At 35.8% G+C, this 20413-nt stretch overlaps 1 long non-coding RNA gene across 1 annotated transcript; it reads left to right on the top strand.

Moving 5' to 3' along the window:
- Positions 1-493: 493 nt before the first annotated feature.
- On the top strand, positions 494-15500 carry LOC123599994. Its single transcript, XR_006713407.1, has 3 exons — positions 494-635; positions 12333-12342; positions 15490-15500. It is a non-coding gene; the product is annotated as an uncharacterized LOC123599994 (long non-coding RNA).
- Positions 15501-20413: the final 4913 nt, after the last annotated feature.

Below are 20413 nucleotides of genomic sequence, written 5' to 3'. Positions count from 1 at the left end.
CTCCAACAAAGCTTTATTTGAATTCCATGTAATTTTTACACATCATGAAATATTAGTCTTAGATTCTTTCCCTTAACCATTTAAAACTTCAGAAACCATTCTCAGCTTGTGGAAAAATAAATAACAGGTAGCAGGCCAGATTTGGCCCATGTGCCATAGTTTGCCAACACTGGTTCCAAAATAATCCTTTAAAAATCTAGTCACCTTAGGGGCCCTTGGGTGGCTCAGTTGGTTAAGTGTCCGACTTCGGCTCAGGTCATGATCTCGCAGTTCGTGAGTTTGAGCCCCTCATTGGGCTCTGTGCTGACAGCTCAGAGCCTGGAGCCTGCTTTGGATTCCGTGTCTCCCTCTCTCTCTGCCCTTCCCCCACTCACACTCTGTCTCTCAAAAATAAATAACGTTGAAAAAAAATCTAGTCACCTTAAAATCGTTACTTCCTAGATATTTAAAGTGATCATTCAAATCTTCATCAGTAACTTCTTTTAGATCCGTTGGTTTCCACTTTGGACTCTGGTCTTTATCTATTAAAACTGCCCTAACACCTTTATGAAAGTCATGGCCTCCCACACAAGCTTGACTCAGCTGATACTCCATAGTTAATGTTTCTTGCAAGGTCTTTGAAGACCCCTCTATGAGTTTTCTTAGTGTGATCTTTAGAGATATCTAAATGTACTTCTTTTTTCCAGCTCTTTAAGGTGTAAGGTTAAGTTGTGTATCTGAGACCTTTCTTCCTTTTTTTAGGAAGGCCTGGATTGCTATATGCTTCCCTCTTATGACCACCTTTGCTGCATCCCAGAGGTTTTGGGCTGGTGTTATCATTTTCATTGGCTTCTTTTTCTCTTTTCTTCTCTTTTCTTTTTAATTTACATCCAAGCTGTTAGCATATAGTGCAACAATGATTTCAGGAGCAGATTCTTTAATGCCCTTACCCATTTAGCCCATCCCCACTCCCGCAACCCCTCCAGCAACCCTCTGTTCTCTATATTTAAGAATCTCTTATGTTTTGTCTCCCTCCATGTTTTTATATTCTTTTTGCTTCCCTTCCCTTATGTTCATCTGTTTTGTATCTTAAATTCCTCATATGAGTGAAGTCATATGATATTTGTCTTTCTCTGACTGACTAATTTCACTTAGCATAATACCCTCCAGTTCCATCCACGTAGTTGCAAATGGCAAGATTTCATTCTTTTTGATTGTCAAGGAATACTCCATTGTATATATATACCACATCTTCTTTATCCATTCATCCATTGATGGACATTTGGGCTTTTTCCATACCTTGGCTATTGTCGATAGTTCTGCTATAAACATTGGGGTGCATGTGTCCCTTTGAAAAAGCACACCTGTATCCTTGGATAAATACCTAGTAGTGCAATTCCTGGGTCACAGGGTAGTTCTATTTTTAACTTTTTGAGGAACCTCCATACTGTTCTCCATAGTGGCTACACCAGTTTGCATTACCCTAGCAGTGCAAAAGAGATACTCTTTCTCTATATCCTCACCAACATCTGCCATTGACTGGGTTGTTAATTTTAGCCATTCTGACTGTAGTAAGGTGGTATCTCTTTGTGGTTTTGATTTGTTTTTCCCTGATGATGAATGATGTTGAGCATTTTTTCATGCGTCAGTTGGTCATCTGGATGTCTTCTTTGGAGAAGTGTCTATTCATGTCTTTTGCCCATTTCTTCACTGGATTATTTGTTTTTTGGGTGTTGAGTTTGGTAAGTTCTTTACAGATTTTGGATACTAACCCTTTATCTGATATGTCACCTGCAAATATCTTCTCCCATTCTATTGGATGCCTTTTAGTTTTGCTGATTGTTTCCTTTGCTGTGCAGAAGACTTTTATTTTGATGAGGTCCCAATAGTTCATTTCTTATTTTGTTTGCTTTGCCTCCAGGGACATGTTGATTAAGAAGTTGCTGCAGCCAAGGTCAACTAGGTTTTTGCCTGCTTTCTCCTCGAGGATTTTGATGGCTTCCTGTCTTACGTGTAGGTCTTTCATTCATTTCAAGTTTATTTTTGTGTATGGTGTAAGAAAGGGTCCAGGTTCATTGTTCTGCATGTCGCTGTCCAGTTTTCCCAGCACCATTTGCTGAAGAGACTGTCTTTATTCAATTGGATATTCTTTCATGCTTTGTCAAAGATTAGTTGGCCATATGTTTGTGGGTCCATTTCTGGGTTCTCTATTCTGTTCCATTGATCTGAGTGTCTGTTTTTGTGCCAGTACCATATTGTCTTGATGATTACAGCTTTGTAATATAGCTTGAAGTCTGGGATTGTGATGCCTCCTGCTTTGTTTTTCTTTTTCAAGATTGCTTTGGCTATTTGGGGTCTTTTGTGGTTCCATACAAATTTTAGGATTGTTTTTTCTAATTCTGTGAAAAATGCTGGTGTTATTTTGATAGGGATAGCCCTGAATATGTAGATTGCTTTGGGTAGTATCAACATTTTAACAATGTTTGTTCTTCCTATCCAGGGGCATGGAATATTCTTCCTTTTTTTTTGGTGTCTTCTTCAATTTCTTCCACAAGCTTTCTATAGTTTTCAGTGTATAGACTTTTCACCTCTTTGGTTACACTTATTCCTAGGTATTTTATCCATGTACTTTTAATTTACTCTTTAACTTCTTGGTTAACCCATTACTTCTTTAGTAGGATGTTCTTTAATCTCCAAGTATTTCTTGTTTTTCAATTTTTCTCTTGTGTTAATTTCGAGTTTCACAGTGTTGTGGCCTGAAAATATGCATAGTCTAATCTAAATCTTTTAATTTTTTATTATTGTTTATTATTTTTTTTTTATTTAAAAAAAATTTTTTTTCAACGTTTATTTATTTTTGGGACAGAGAGAGACAGAGCATGAACGGGGGAGGGGCAGAGAGAGAGGGAGACACAGAATCGGAAACAGGCTCCAGGCTCTGAGCCATCAGCCCAGAGCCTGACGCGGGGCTCGAACTCACGGACTGCGAGATCATGACCTGGCTGAAGTCGGACGCTTAACCGACTGCGCCACCCAGGCGCCCCTATTATTGTTTTTTAAATGTTTATTTATTTTTGACACACAGAGAGAGACAGAGTGTGAGTGGGGGAGGAACAGAGAGGGGAGAGAGACACAGAATCCGAAGCAGGCTCCAGGCTCTGAGCTGTCAGCACAGAGACTGATGCAAGTCTCAAACTCATGAACCATGAGATCATGACCTAAGCCAAAGTCGGACGCTTAACAACTGAGCCACCCAGGCACCCCCTCAACCTTTTAAATGTACTTCTTTAGGTGGAAAAGAAAGGGCATAATTTGAATTAAGACATTTATGAATAAAAAGATGTGAAATATGATGACATATAGATGAACTATGGCAGAGGTGGGGTAAAAAAATGTGTTCAAATTTAAGTGACCATCAACTTAATATAGACTGCTATATACTTAGAATGTTATATATGAACCTCATGGTAACCACAAACCCAAAACCTATAATAAATACACAAAACATAAAGAGAAAGAAAGCCAAGCATAACACTACAGAAGTTATCAATCACAAGAGAAAAAGAGAAGAAGAGAAGAATTGCAAAAACAAGAAAACAATTAACAAAATGGCAATAAGTACACACTTGTCAACAATTTCTTCAAATGAAAATGTTCTAAATGTTCCAGTTAAAAGACACAGTTTGGTAGAATGTATAAAAAAAAAAAAACCTAGACCCATCTGTACGCTGTCTACAAAAGTCTCACCTCACATCTGAAGACACATACAGACTAGAAGTGAAAGGATGACAAAAGATATTCCATGCAAATGGAAGTTAAAAAAAAAGCCAGGGGATCAATACTTACATCAGACAAAATAGACTTTAAAGTAAAGACTGTAACAAGAGAGAAAGAAGGGTATTACATAATGATAAAGGCGTCAATCCAACAAAGGATATAACAATTGTAAATATCTATGCATCCAACATTGCAGCACCTAAATAAATAAAGCTAATATTAACAGACATAAAGGGAGAAATTAACAGTAATACAATAATAGTAGAGGACTTTAACACCCCAATTATATCACTGGATGAATCATTCAGGCAGCAAATCAATAAGGAACCCGTATCTTTGAACAACATATTAGACCAGATGGACTTAACATGTATATGTAGAATATTCCATCCCAAAAGAGCAGAATACACATTCTTTTCAAGTCACATGGGATATTTTCCAGAATAGATTACATGTTAGATCACAAAATAAATTCTGAATAAATTTAAGAAGATTAAAATCCTATCAGGCATCCTTTTCAACCACAACAGTAGGAAACTAGAAAGCAATAAAAAGGAAAAAAATGGAAAAAAACACAAATTCATAGAGGCTAAACAACATTCTACTAAATAGACCATGGGTCCATGAAGAAATCAAAGAGGAAATAAAAAAAAATACATGGAGACAATTAAAGAAATACATGAAGACAAATACAAATGAAAATACAGTAGTCCAAAATCTTTGGGACACAGCAAAAGTAGTTCTAAGAGGGAAATTTGTAGCCTCAAGAAAAAGAAAAATCTCAAATAATGTAGCCTTATACCTAAAGGAACTAGGAGAAGAACAAACAAAGCCCCAAGGTTAAAATAAGGAAGGAAATTATAAAAGTCAGAGCAGAAATAAGTGAAGTAGAGACAAAAAAATAGAAAAGATCAATGAAAGCAAGAGCTGGTTCTTCAAAATGATAAAGAAAATTGATAAACCTTTAGCTACGGTGATCAAGGAAAAAGAGAGAGGACACAAATAAATAAAACCAGAAATGAAAAAGTGTAAGTAACAACTGACATCACAGGAATACAAAGGATTATAAGAGAGTACTATGAAAAATTATATACCAACAAATTGGGCAACACAGAAGAAATGGGATAAATTCCTGGAAACATACAATCTTCCAAAACTGAATCAGAAAGAAATAGAAAATATGAAAAAAATCAATCAATAGTAACAAAGTTGAACCAGTAATCAAAAAACTCTCAACAAACAAAAGTCCAGGATCAGATGGATTCACAGGTAAATTCTACCAAAGGTTTAAGGAAGAGTTAATACCTGTTTACCTCAAAGTATTCCAAAAAATAGAAGAGGAAGCTAAGCTTCCAAGTATATTCTAGGCCAGCATTACTCTGATACCAGAACCAGACAAAGACACCACAAAAGAGAAAACTACAAAAAAACTACTCTGATGAACATAGATGCAAAAACCCTCAACAAAATATTAGCAAACCCAAACCAACAATACATTAAAAGTTATTTACCATGATTGAGTAGGATTTATTCCTGGGATGCAAGGGTAGTTCAATATTTGCAAATCAACCAATGTGATACATCACATCAACAAGAGAAAGGATAAAAATCATATGTTCATCTCATAGATGCAGAAAAAACATTTGACAAAATCAAACATCTGTTCATGGTAAAAACTCTCAACAAAGTGGGCTGAGAGGGAACATATCTACAGCTAATCTCATACTCAATGGTAAAAAACAGAGCTTTTCCTCTAAGATAAGGAACAAGACAAGGATGTCCTCTCATCACTTCTATCCAACATACTACAGGAAGTCCTAACCACAGCAATCAGATAAGAAAAAAAAAAAAGGATCTGGATTGGTAAAGAAGTTAAACTATCACTATTTGAGTGTCTGACTCTTGGTTTCAGCTCAGGTCATGTTCCCAGGGTCATGGGATCAAGCCCTGCATTGGCTTCCACACTGAGCATGGAACCTGCTTGGGATTCTTCCTCTCTCTCTCTCAAATAAATAAATAAAATGGGGGAAAAAAAGAATGTTCATAATTCAAACAAAAAACCCCTAAATAATCTGATTAAAAGTTGGGCAGAGGATCTGAATAGACGTTTTTCCAAAGGAGACATTAATGGTGGCCAACAGACACATGAAAAAACACTCAATATCACTAATCATCAGGGAAATGCAAATCAAAACCATAATGAGATGTCACTTCACACCTGTCAGAATGGCTAGAATCAGAACGACAAGAAATAATAAATGTTGATGAGGATGTGGAGAAAAAGAAGCCCTGGTGCTTTGTTGCTAGGAATGCAAATTAGTGCAGCCACTGTGAAAATAGCATGGAGGTTCCTCAAAGACTTAAAAATACAAATACCATATGATCCAGTAATTCCACTACAGGGTTTTATCACAAGAAAACAAAAACAGTAAATTGAGAAGGTAGATGCATCCCTATGTTTATTGCAGCATTATTTATGATAGCCAAGGTATGGGAGCAAACCAAGTGTCTAGTGATAGATGAATAGATAAAGATATGGTGTATGTACACACACACACACACACACACACACACACACACACACACACACAATGGGATATTACATGACCATAACAAAGGATGAGATCTTGTCATTTGCCACAACATGGATGAACCTAGAGTTTATTATATTAAGTGAAATAAGTTAGACAAAGAAAGACAAATACCATATGATTTCACTTACATGTGGAATATAAAAAGAAAACAAATGAATAAACAAACAAACAAAAAGCAGAAAGGGGTGCCTGGGTGGCTCAGTCAGTTAAGCGTCCAATTTCGGCTCAGGTCATGATCTCACGGCTCATGAGTTTGAGCTGGCATCAGGCTCCGGGTCAACAGCTCAGAGCCTGAAACCTGCTTCAGAGTCTGTGTCTCCCTCTCTCTCTGCCCCTCCCCCCACTCATGCTCTGTCTCTCTCTCTCTCTCTCTCCTTCAAAAATAAATACACTTAAAAAAATTTTTTTTAAATATTTAAAAAAAAGCAGAAGCAGACTCATAGATACATAGAACAAATTGGTGGTTACCAGAGAGGAAGGAGGTAAGGGATTGGCAAAACGGGTGAAGGGGAGTGGGAGATACAGGCCTCCAGTTATGGAATGAATGTTATAGGGATAAAAGATACAGCATAGGGAAAATAGTTAATCGTGCTGTAAGAATGTTCAATAGTGACAAATGATAGTTAAAATTGTGATAAACATAGCATAATGTAGTGAATTGTTAAATCACTATGTTGTACACTTGAAAGTAATATAACATTGTGTATCAACTATACTTAAATTAGAAAAAAAGATAGAAAGTCAATTAAATAGATAAAAAACCCAGAAGCTGAAATTGTAATGTATAAAAACTTAATACAAAAAGAAAAGTAAGGAAGTAAAGAGTGTTACAGAAATTGGCTACTCTGAAAAAGAAAAAAGTACATTCTTACCTCATGCTATTTATCAAAATAAATTAGTTATATTACATTTAACTATTTTATTATTATTATTTATTCTATTTTAGAGAGAAAGAGAGAGTGTGAGTGGGGGAGAGCAGTAGGAGGAAAGAGAGAGAGAAAGAGAGAATCTTGAGCAGGATTCATGCTAAGTGCAGAGCCTGACATGGCTTTCAATCCCATGACCCTGGGATCATGACCTGAGTTGAAATCAAGAGTCAGACATTCAATTGACTGAGCCACCCAAGCACCCCCTACATTTAACTATTTTAAACAAACACAGGAATATTTTAATGTATAGCCTTTTAGTCTCTGAGAAAAAGTTGAACATACTCAACTAAAAAACAATAGAGAATTAAAAAAAAACCCCATAAATTGAAAGATTTGATATGATGCTTATGTAAATCAAAAGCAATCATAAATATAATGTGAAAACCAGTAACAAACTGGGGAACACAGTTTCCAAAAATATGACAGCTAAAAGATCAGTGTCCATAGGGGTACCTGGGTGGCTCAGTCCGTTTTGTGTCTGCCTCTTGATTCCAGCTTAGGTCATGATCTCACAGTTCGTGAGATCAAGCCCCCCACATTGGGCTCTGTGCTGACAGCCCATAGCCTGCTTGGGATTCTCTCTTTCCTCCCCCCTCTGCCCATTTCCAACATTCTCTCTCTCTCTCTCTCTCTCTCAATAAATAAATAAACCTAAAAAAAGGATCAGTGTCCATAGATATACAGAGTTCATGGATGTTGATGAAAACATGCATGAACTCCCAATTAAAAGATGGGACCAAAACAACAACAGATATATATACATACACACAAAAAAAAAGAAAAATGAAAAGACAAATGCTTAACAGTATATAAAAATATTTAATGTTATGAGTTATGGCAGATATGGTTAACAGACCATCAGAATTTATGCTCCTTCTCCATAGAAGCTTTTTAGTTAGGAACTACATTTCTCAGCCACCCTTTTATCCATGCAAGACCATATGACTGGTCTCTGTCAACGGATGTATGAGAAAAGTGATGTGTGTCCCTTTTAGGGGAAGGCTTCTAACAGTGGGATTGAGCCTTTTTCACATTTTGTATTCCCCTTCCAGGTATGGGATTTTGACTTAGCTGAAATTGACTGGCATTTTCATCTTATAAAGTAGGGTGGTCTCTTTTCTCCTAATAAGATTCTTAAAATAGGTAATTCTCTAAACACAGCAGCATTCAGAAAATGGGTATAAAACAAGTAATGCTACTATGCAAATATTAAGTATTAAGAAAGTATTAAGACTATACTCAGAAAAGCAAGGAAGAAGATGTGGAATATTGGAAACTGTGAATCCATATCAGATAGAATTAGGTTTCTGTATGTAACAGACAAAAAAAGTAATGGTTATTTAAACGGGATAGAGATTTACTGCTTTCCCACATAAAAGATGTTCAAAGACAGGCAATGTAGTATTAATATGATGTCTACACATTATCATTTAAGACCTAGGCACTTATCTTTCTGTTCTATCATCTTAGCATTTTGTTCCCTTACTCAAGCTCACACAATGATACAAGATGGTGGCATGCCAGCTGCCATAGCTACAGGCTGGAGGAAGAAGAAAATGAAGAGAGAAAAAGCCTGTTGAGTCAGTTTCCTTAAAAAGCTTTATGAGGAGTACCAAACGACACTACTGGTTCCATTTCATTGGCCAGAATTGCTGCATAGTCACACGAAACTATGAGGAAATTTTATATCAGGTGACAAAATGTCCAGTTAAAACTTGGGCTTCTCTTCCAAAGGGAAATGATGAAGATGATAGGCAACTGGCAGATCTGGCAGATCTCCCATAGGGCCCATCCTACAGTGTGGTGAAGGGAAGTTCTAAGATGGCCGTTGCCAGCAACTGTAGAAAAAACTAGGTCACATTGAAAGAGGATCTTTTGGGGAGAAGTTCTTTGGGGGAAAAGGGGGGCTCCCTGCTTTAGAGGATATGATTGAGAGGGCAGGACAACTTAAGAATCTATAAGGACTTTTTTTTTTAATGAATGAGAAAATAATGGTAACTGCAAACTCCAGGTAAAACAAAAGCTGTGCAATAAAATAATGTTGAAATAGAAAATAAAATACTGGTGTAAGAAAATAGAGTTCACTGACTATTTTTAATAAAGAATATTTTCTTCTAAGTGGCCAGGGGGTCAGATGGGGACCATGTAAAGAAAGATATAATCCTAGCATACCACTTCAACCAATGTGAGAAAAAATATTTACATAGGTTTAAATATAAAAATTATACATATGGGTTTTTAACATTTAGAGTCATTGCTCAGACAAGATACGGATCTGTTGTAGCTGCAAAACAAAATAACTGTTAATGTTATAGTGTAAAAATGTAACTGACAGAAGGTGGAAAGTGGGAGGCAGGAGAAACATAAAGAAAAGGGTTTTCTCATTTCTCATTTACAGAACTTAGTCAGGATACTGATTAATGTTGATAGAAAGAGAAGTAGGATTTTAAATATTTTTTAAAGCTATAATGATAACCAATAAAAGAACTAAAAATAATATATTGGGAGGAGGAGGGAACAGACAAAAGTATTATGTGTTCCCACAATTTGGGTCTTTAAAGTTAATAATTTTAATGAAGTTTACATTTTTTATGAAAATAATGTTTTAATTGTGAGTTAAGTACCAAACAAATTCCATGAACAATATGTCAGGGACGCAAAGAAAGACTTGATAAATTTACATATTAATTAAAAAAAACTTATTTGTATTACAAATGGATATATTTTCATTGATGTTATTTATTTTTCAATGGTTCTAATGTAATAAATATTATTACAGATCTTCTTTAATTTGTGATGTGGTTAAGTCTCCATAATCCCATTATAAGTTGAAAATATATTTAATACAACTAACCTACTGAACATTATAGTTTAGCCCAGCATACTTTAAGCAACCTCAGAAACTTACATCAGCCTACAGTTGGGCAAAATCATCTAACACAAAGCCTATTTTATTCTTTTTTTAATTAAAAAATGTTTATTTATTTTGAGAAAGGGAGGATGCGAGCAAGGGAGGGACACCCAGTTGCCCCTAGCACAAAGCCTATTTTATAATCAGGTATTCAATATCTCATGTAATTTATTGAATACCATACTGAAAGTGAAAAACGGAATGGTTATTTGGGTACAGAATGGTTGTAAGTGTATCAGTGGTTTATTCTCCTGGTCAAGTGGCTGATTGAGAGCTGTGGCTCAGTGCCATTACCCAACATCACAAGAGAGTATCAGGCCACATTATCACTAGCCCAGGAAAAGATCAAAATTCAAAATTTAAAGTATAGTTTCTATTGAATGTATATTGGTTTTACAGCATCATAAAGTAAAAAAAATAATAAGTGGAACCATCATTAGTCAGGGACTGTTGGTGCTAGTTAGAAGGCAGACCTGTACATGCCTTAAAAATATATGAATTAGACATTTTTAGCTATTAATTTGCTTGCTATCTTAGAATTTGGAAGATATATCAGTAGCTTTGGATGGTTCACTTATATTCAGGAACTGTTTCCAGAAAGATGAAGATTATGATTTTTCTTTATATATAAATTTGCTGATAACAAGAGAAGACTTCAAGGTAATTTTGCCAACCTTATAGCAACTGTTAATTTGAGATTGCTGTTTTCATTAAGACGTTTTGAAGTCTCTAAATATTTGTGAACACCACTGTGGACTTTGTGAGATTCTGGAGTCCAGAATTCCCTTGAGGCAGCTATCATTTACCTTCTCTTCATTTGTTTCTCTTCCCAGACCCATCTTGATCAACATAAAACAGACTTGAAGAGAAAACAATTCATTAAAAGATGGAATTGGGAGATGATAGAAAAGACAAAGCATTGACTTGGATGGTCAGAATTCCTTCCTTTTTTGGAGGGATATGGATGGGTGGTAAGTGGGGGAAGTTGAGTTATTCTCAGGTTGATGATAAGATTGAATGTTTTATACATCCTCTGACAGATAAATCTGTATACTTTCCTGAACCAGTGCCAGCAGGGGCTCTACTCAAAGCTGCTAAAAAGTAAAAAAAAAAATGATACAGAAACTAACAAAATAAAGTACAGAGAATCCATGATTTTCCTGTACGTCAAGTTTTACCTCCCTGGAAGTTATGTATCCATGTATTAATGGTTTCTAGGTAGTATGATTAAGGGTGACTTTCTTTTCCTTTTTTATATTCGCATTTTCTCATTTTTCTATAATAGATACATAAGATAACTATATAAATACAAAGGGGGAAAGAATGCTGAATATAAAAAGTGAAAATCATTTGAATGTATTTCCTTCTTTTATTTATTTTATTTTCTTAATCGTGTTGTCATCCTTTAAATATCCCTGCCGCAAGGCAATCTATAAACCAGCTGACACACAAATCAAAATTTCAGGTTCTGTACTACTGTGCTACAAACTAAGTTGGCTATTCTCAGTTCTGAAATATGTGAAGAAGTTCAGGTTAGTCTTCCTCACACTGATTCTATTAATAGGAGAAATGTTTCAGATATCTACGTTATATTTTTAAAGAGCAAGACTCCAATTATATGGACAATAAATCTATATTGATAAGAAAAGTCATGAGAAAGAAATATACCAATATATAAATAATTTTAGTTAAAATTTTTTTTAAATGTTTGTTTATTTTTGAGAGAGAGAGAGAGAAAATGAGCAGGGTAGGGGCAGAGAGAGAGGGAGACACAGAATCTGAAGCAGCCTCCAAGCTCTGAGCTGTCAGCACAGAGCCCGATGCAGGGCTCAAACTCATAAACCCTGAGAGCATAACCTGAGCTGAAGACAGATGCTTAACTGACTGAGCCACCCAGGCGCCCCAATAATTTTAGTTTTTAACATAATGTATGAAAAAGCACCACAAGCTGGCCTTTGTAGGTGGTCAATTAATGTTAGTTGAATTTCAATTTGTAATCTCACTTTTAAGGAATTTCTCATAAGGACATAATCCAAAGGGGGTGTAATTTATATAAAAATGTATTCAGCATACTCCTAAATGAATGAAAAATTGGAAATGAGCTAAATAGTGAAAAATAAGAGGAGCGCCTGTGAGGCTCAGTCGGTTGAGCGTCCAACTTCGGCTCAGGTCATGATCTCGCGGTTTGTGAGTTCAGCCCCGGAATGGGCTCTGTGCTGACAGCTCGGAGCCTGGAGCCTGCTTCGGATTCTGTGTCTCCTTCTCTCTCTGACCCTCCCTGCTTGCACTCTGTCTCTCTGTGTCTTTCTGAAAAATAAACATAAATAAATAAATAAATAAATAAATAAATAAATAAATATTGAAAAATAGGTATATGGTAAATAAACACATTTGGAAGTAATCTCGTTGGTATTTAGCCTCTGGGCTGGTAACAGTTTTGCCTTTCATAAATTGTATAAAAGTTTCCTGTTTTCCAAGACAATGTTTGACAATAGTTATACATAAAAAATGACATGTAGATATGCATATAACATTCATTGAAAAAAGAAAAGAAAAAGATGTACACAATGATTGCCAATATGAACCAATCTATATCCAGATTGAGGCTAATCAATAATTTATAAGAGGTGAAAACGAGTTTAATATTAAATGGATTCCTATGTCCCTTATAATCTGTGAAAGCATCTACACATATACTAATAATTTTCAATGTGTCAACAAAGGAACATTTGAAGGCTTTCTGAATAAAGTACATTGAGAGATTACTGAGCCTGTCCTGTTGAGCAGTTTATAGCTACTAGATATGTAAGGATACTTGAAAGAAATGAAAAATCTGCTTTTGCTTTCCAGTCTTGGACACATTTTCAGAATTCCCAGAATTTCCTATAACACGGCTTAGATCTTCACAAAGTTCTGGAATGACCACTGGAATTCCTTTTTTTCACTTGATTTTAGTATTAAAAATCCATTAATCCATGATAGGGGGTTTTATTATGAGATCTGGGCTACCACAGGGCCTCAGTAAATTGGTTCTGGAAGTGGTGGTCTGTGGCAAAGACTTAGATATAGATAACATTTTTTTCTTAATTCATCACATTTTAAATATGTTTATGCTATAAATTCAGAAAATATGCAACTTTCTATAGCAATTTCCATTTGAAAACAAATAGGACACATTTCAATGCGTTGAGAGCACAACAGAAGTGACATTTTTTATTATGAGCCAAAGAAAAATTGTAAACCAATTTTTGTTAGTAACTGCCTTAAAGATTATTTCAAGTTGCAAGTATTTTTTCTACAAATGCTTATATTAACTTGTAGCTAAAAATGCATTAATTTTTTTTTATTTTTTTTTAATTTAAAAAAAAATTTTTTTTTTCAACGTTTATTTATTTTTGGGACAGAGAGAGACAGAGCATGAACGGGGGAGGGGCAGAGAGAGGGAGACACAGAACCGGAAACAGGCTCCAGGCTCTGAGCCATCAGCCCAGAGCCCGACGCGGGGCTCGAACTCACGGACCGCGAGATCGTGACCTGGCTGAAGTCGGACGCTCAACTGACTGCGCCACCCAGGCGCCCCTAAAAATGCATTAATTTTTTAAAAACCCAATCGTTAACATCTCTGCATTTTTTCTGATCCTCATAAAAGGCTTTTATACATTTCATAACATTCGATCAGTGAATGCATTTGATTGTTTCTTTTTTCTATTTATTGTTATGTCAAATGTGTATTTCCGTATATGAAGATTTTTCCCGTTTGCTTTAAATCAATGTTTTTAACCATATGTGAGTATTAATTCTTTTTGAAAACTAAGTGAATTATACATTTATTTGAAAATTCACCTTTTACATCTCAAAAATGCAGAGATAAGACATTTATTTTTATCTATGAGAGATATTTTTATAGAAAAATCTACACAACCAGGAACATCTTCTCTCCCCTTCTCTCCTACTAATTTTTCTTTTCTTTTTTCTTTTTTAAAATGTTTATGTATTTTTGAGAAAGAGACAGAGTGTGAACAAGGGAGGGGCAGAGAGAGGGAGACACAGAATCTGAAGCAGGCTCCAGGCTCTGAACCGTCAGCACAGATCCCGATGTGGGGCTTGAACCTATGACCTGTGAGGTCACGACCTGACCCAAAGTCAGATCCTTAATTGACTGAGCCACCCAGGCACCCCTCCTACTCATTTTTCTTCTTCAACTATAAATTCAGTAAAGATATTCACCAGACTTTCTCTGCAGCTCTGGTCTCGTTAAGGGAGTCCAATCTTGAATCCCAAACTGCCTCCTTGACATGTCATTGAAATGTCTTGATATAAATTAATTTTCTTGATTAATAAATAATATAGGCTCTTAACAAATGCCTATTTGTTTGTCAATGTTTGTATTTTATATGTAGCCAAAAGGAATTCTTGATTACCTTCATACCAATACATTTTCATCCTTAGAGGGGAGAAAACGTCTTTTGGAGAGAGATTTTTAGCAAAACATGCCTAAAAGTAACAGTAGAAAAGGCAATCAGTATTAACAAGAGAGAGGTTTGTTGTTTTGTGGGTATTCCCACTGAAAAATGTCAAGATCTGTCATCATCCTCCAGGACAGAGTCAAGAATATAAAGTCCTTGCCATGGTGATAGGAGGTAGCAGCAAGTGGCAATGGAACTTGGAATCTGAGGGAAGGGTAGAAGATAAAAAAGGAAGAATAAAGAAAAGGGACTTCCAGGTCTTCCCTTTCCCTTACGAAATATGATCTAATTTCTTGACATGACATAAAAGACTAACTTTCCTGTGATTCCACTCCAGTCTTCTAGGACTAATCAGTACTGAAACAAGAGAGCATGTACATTGGAGTCAGACCGACATGGATTTGAAATCTATTATTTACATTTGCCAGCTGTGTGACCATGGACAAATAACTTTACCTCTCTGAGCTTCCACGTCTTCATCTGCTAGTGGAGTTTATGGGAACATCAAGTACAATAATTATTTGAGACACAAACCTCAGCGCTTGACACACATCAGATGTGTAATAAATAATAACTGTTCTCTATTCTCCTGCTCTAGACAAGTAAGCAACCTGACAGGAAAAAACCTATTGATATTGACATTTGGCAGAAAAATTGTCAAAGGAAGTATTAGGACAATGCCAAGAGAGCATCCAGGGTAGATAAGAGCAGGAGGACAGAGAGATACAAGACAGATGTCCTGCTATGAGAAAAATGACCCAAGAGATTATCTCCTGTGTTTGAAAATATGGAGAGAAGACTTAGTTCTGTCAGAAGATTTAGGGATAATTAAGACAAGTCTGAATACTTTTATTAAGAGAGTCTTTATGGCTTAGCTGAAAATAGTATTTTATAGTCTTAATAATGAAAACATTGAGTAATAATTTAACCACAAATGGTGATGTAACTATTTTGAAAAGATGAAGAAAAAGGAAATGTGTTTTCCGTGGGGATTAGAGATCTGAGAGTCTTCCATGGCAGGAAGTTGGCAGGCAATATTTAAAGTGGAAAAAAAAAATCAAGAAATAGCACTTAACATGTAATTTACAAATACAGAGGTAAATGCCAGAAGAAATGGCTAAAAGGAGTTGGAAATCCTTGCTTATGCAGAGGGATAGTAGGAGTGGAGTCTGGCAGGACGGACATCTGTTTTTAAAATACTTGCAGCATTACCTGACTTTTTAAACTATTATTTGAATTACTTGAATTCTAAGAGGGAGGGAGGAAGGGGGAGAGAGAGAGAGAGAGAGAGAATTGCAGCAGAGAGTTTGAACTCACGAACTGTGAGATCATGACCGGAGCCAAAATTGGACACTTAACCGACTGAGCCACCCAAGCATGCCTGTGATTTGATTATTTGAAGGCAAATCGAGGTCGGAGGGTGTTGTGATTTAATTATCACTCATATGATGGGATTTTAAAGTGACACAGGCAGAGTGATAGAAGAGTCTGGTTTAGAAGGCCGGAGCTGACATTTTCTAACCCAGTTCTTACACAAAGCACCACTCTGCCTTCTGAATTCACAATGCAATGGTGTTTGAGAACTTTTTCAGCTTTTTCTTCTAGAACATCAGCTCCTTTGAGCTTAGGCACCAGGTTTTCTAGATATATGCACCCTATGCAAAGCCTGATGCAGCTCTTGGCACGTAGATTGTAGTAAGGGAACATTCAGGAAAAGTAGTATTACACTAATTTCTTGTAAAATTTTGTAGAATTTGTTTACAAATTCCCTGTAAAATTCATTTAATGTTTTTATATAAATACTTTCATTAGAAAATATATATGTAAAAGTAGCATATTAATTGCTTCATCCTCTTTTCTCATTTCTCCCTCTTTTTTTTAAAAAAAAAATACTGAGTTTATATTAGTTTCTTACCTACTATTTGCTATACCAGACAAGTACTTGGAGTACTTTTATATACTCAATCTCTTTAAAAAATTGTTCTTTTGATTCTTCGACAAATATTTGTTGAGGATTTTTGCCATCATAGGTTCTATGCCAGAGGCTGATAGCAGTGAAAAAGAGATAGCTACCTAGGAAAAGAAAGATTTCAAATAAAAAGTCACGCAACTAATATATAATTATGAATTGTGCTTAAAGAGTTTTAAGTGAGAATTAAAAGAGAGGTTTTCTTATATATCCTTGGGTTCAGAATTCTGGATCCATTCTTTTCATCTTAGACAATTCAATTTCAAAAAAGTGGGTATACAGACTGGCTTTCTTTAATAAAAGCATAATAGTGTGCCAAGAGGTAACAGACACCCATTATCCACATAGCTTTTTAATCTTTTCTATATTAATTCTTCTATTTATAGTCACTCATTGTGTAAAATGCAGCTGCCTGTAGTATTTCTCCTGGTTGTAAACAACACAACAAAGTCTTAGCTTAATTAAAATACTATAAATAGGGGGAAAAATCCCAATTCCTTTCCCTTTTCTTCTGCTATCAATAGGATTAGAATATTTCTCCATCCAACTCTGCCTTCAGATGCTTATCACAGGCATTCTCAGAACCAGCAGCTAATGAGAGGTATCAGCAAGTCAGGGGGAGAGAGAAAGAGGCTTATTTTCCAATTATGAATGTACCGATTCATTAACACTGACTCAGGCATTCATTTTAGATTCAGGTTGTCATGCACTTGCATTTAAACAATAGTGGCATTGGATCTATGCCATGTTTCATCAACGTAGTATGGGGATGCCACTTATGAACCAGCAGAAAAGGGAGCTGAAAGGAGTAAAATACTCACGGCCAAGTTCAAAATTATGTAAACTTGCTGGAGAATCATGATTATTTTTACTCATCATTGGAAAATCTCAAAATACATTACAATGATGGCTTATTCTACAAATTTTAAACTAGACTCTAAGAAATTCAAAGTGGAGAGGTCATTATCTGGTCTAATATTACAACCTACCTCAAGACATGGAAGAATTAACAGCAGTGTTAGTTAAAGCAGCAAGTTACAATAGTTTAAATATTAACTCTTACTATTATTCCTCAAAATCTATGAATGTACTCAATATTTTTCTAAAACTATGCCCCCCTTAAGTTACACCACTAGAGTCAGTTTTTAATAAAAAGGATCATATTACCTTAATTGTTTGTTATTGTTCAAGTAACCATCTCAAACAAACTCTTCTCTAAATTTCTAACCTAAATGTGCTTTGGACTTGCGAGAATAATTTATGCTACTATTTATCATATATCAGTAACTTGGACACCACCCTCAGGAATTCTGTCCGTTTACAGACATCATTTGTACTATTATTTTTTTTTCATATTTTTCTTCAAATTGACAAATTTTGTGTTAATTAAACAACAAATAATTGATTAAAATCAAGGGATTGGTGTGATAGCTGTATTTTTTTTTTCAAATAAATACTGAAGAAAAGCCCAGAGTCTACAGCCCATAACTGTTATAAGCTGGAGTGTTAGTTGGAGGCAAGCTACAACTCTCATTCCTTTTAAAGCTACTGAATTTTTTAGTTGTTCATTACAGATCAACTCAGCCCTGAGTGATGAGGAACATAACTTTTCTATTCATAGGCATGTGCTACCCCTCAAATTCTTCATTCAAATTCCCTTCAAATCTTTTAGTGATTCCAAAACTATAAAAGTACAGAGTGAGAATCCAAGAAGCCTAGCAAAAAGCAGCAGCCAGGAGGCAAAGATTTCCACGGCTGTGAGGTGCTGGGGAGAAAGAGTGAAATTCAAATTCTGCCAATTAAGAAGGTTTGAGAGGCACCTGAGTGGTGGAGTCGGTTGAGCATCTGGCTCTTGATTTTGGCTTATGTCACGACCTGCGCTGGGCTTCGCACTGACAATGTGGAGCCTGCTTGGGATTCTCTCTCTCTGCCCCTACCCTTGCTCAAAATAAATAATTAAACTTAAAAAAATAAAAAAATAAATAAAAGAGAAGGGTTTGAAGGGCACCTGGGTGGCTCAGTTGGTCAAGTGTCTGACTCTTGATTTCTCCTCAGGTCATGATCTCATGGTCATGAGATTGAGCGCCACGTTGGGCTCTGTGTTTGACATGGAGCTTGCTTAGGATTCTGTCTCTCCCTCTTCCTCTGCCCCTCCTTCAGTCTCTCTCTCTCACATTAAAAAAAAAAAAAGGTTTGATAAACATCTTGGACTTTTCTCTAAAACCTCATGAAAGCTGTATGTACCTTATGAGTAAGTTTAGGACTAAGGGATCCAGTCTAGAATTAAATGCAAAATGGAAATAAATCCACTATAACAAAACCTAAAACAAGCTTCTATTTAAGATTAATAGAATACAGACACGTGGTTAGCAGAAGACGAGGGTGGGAGGAGAAAAAAAGTGGAGGAAAATTGGATGGTCAAAATGTATACATTTCTAGTTAAAATGTAAATGAATACTAGAAATGTAATATACAACATAATGACTCCAATTAACAGTGCTAGATGATATATAGGAAAGTTTTCAAGATAGGAAATCCCAAAAGTTCTCCTCACAAGGAGAAAATATTTCTTTTTTTCTTTCTTTTTTGAATATTGTATCTATAGGAGATGATGGAGGTTACCTGAACCTATTGTGATAATCATTTCACAATTAATGTAAGTCAAACTGTCATGGTATACATCTTAAAATTATATAGTATATCAATTATTTCTCAATAAAACTTTAAAAAATAGAATTGATGTGATCTGCCAATAGCTAACTGTTAGTACAAAATCAACTTTCTTTGGAGGAAAGATATAAGAATACATTATCTCAATAATGTATCATCCACAATGTCCAGGATAAAATATTACTAGACATTTGGAGAAATAGGAAAATATAAACTATTAGTCAAAGGAAAAACATAGTCAAGAAAAGTAACCCCACAGATGACCCTTATGTTAGCATTAAGACAGGGATTTTATTTTATTTTATTTTTAAAATTAAAAACAAAATTTTTTTTAACATTTATTTATTTTTGAGACAGGGAGAGACAGCATGAACGGGGGAGGGTCAGAGAGAGAGGGAGACACAGAATTTGAAACAGGCTGCAGGCTCTGAGCTGTCAGCACAGAGTCTGATGCGGGGCTTGAACTCACAGACCGCAAGATCATGACCTGAGCCGAAGTCAGACGCTTAACTTGACTGAGCCACCCAGGCGCCCCAAGACAGGGATTTTAAAACAGCTCTTCTAAATATGTTAAAGGACCATAACTGAAAGATGAACAAGGTGGATAAAGAGGGAATCCCAAAAGAGAAATGGGAGCTGTAAAATAATCAACTTGAGATGCTAGAGCTGAAAAATACAATATCAAAAAAGAAAGGGCACCTGAGTGGCTCAGTCAGGTAAGCGTCCGACTCTTGGTTTTGGGTCAGGTCATGATTTCTTGAGACTGAGCCCCACATCAGATTCTGCACTGATAGTGCACAGCCTGCTTAAGATCCTCTCTCTCTGTCTCTCTCTGTCCCTCTCCAGCTCTCTCTCTCTCATAATGAGTAAACATAAAAAAAAGTAAAATTCACTAGATAGATTTTGAAAGATTAGACACTATAGAAAAAAAAAGAACAATTTGTGTTTTTTATTGTTTTTTTTTTTTTAAATTTTCTTAATGTTTATTTATTGAGAAAGAGAGAGAGAGAGAGCAAGCAGGGGAGGGGCAGAGAGAGAGGGAGACAGAATCGGAAGCAGGCTCCAGGCTCTGAGCTGTTAGCACAGAGGCCAACACAGGGATTGAACCCACGAACTGT

The sequence above is a fragment of the Leopardus geoffroyi genome, chromosome C1, assembly GCF_018350155.1.
Source record: "Leopardus geoffroyi isolate Oge1 chromosome C1, O.geoffroyi_Oge1_pat1.0, whole genome shotgun sequence".
Taxonomy (NCBI): Eukaryota; Metazoa; Chordata; class Mammalia; order Carnivora; family Felidae; genus Leopardus; species Leopardus geoffroyi.
This window is presented reverse-complemented; position numbering and strand designations above follow the sequence as displayed.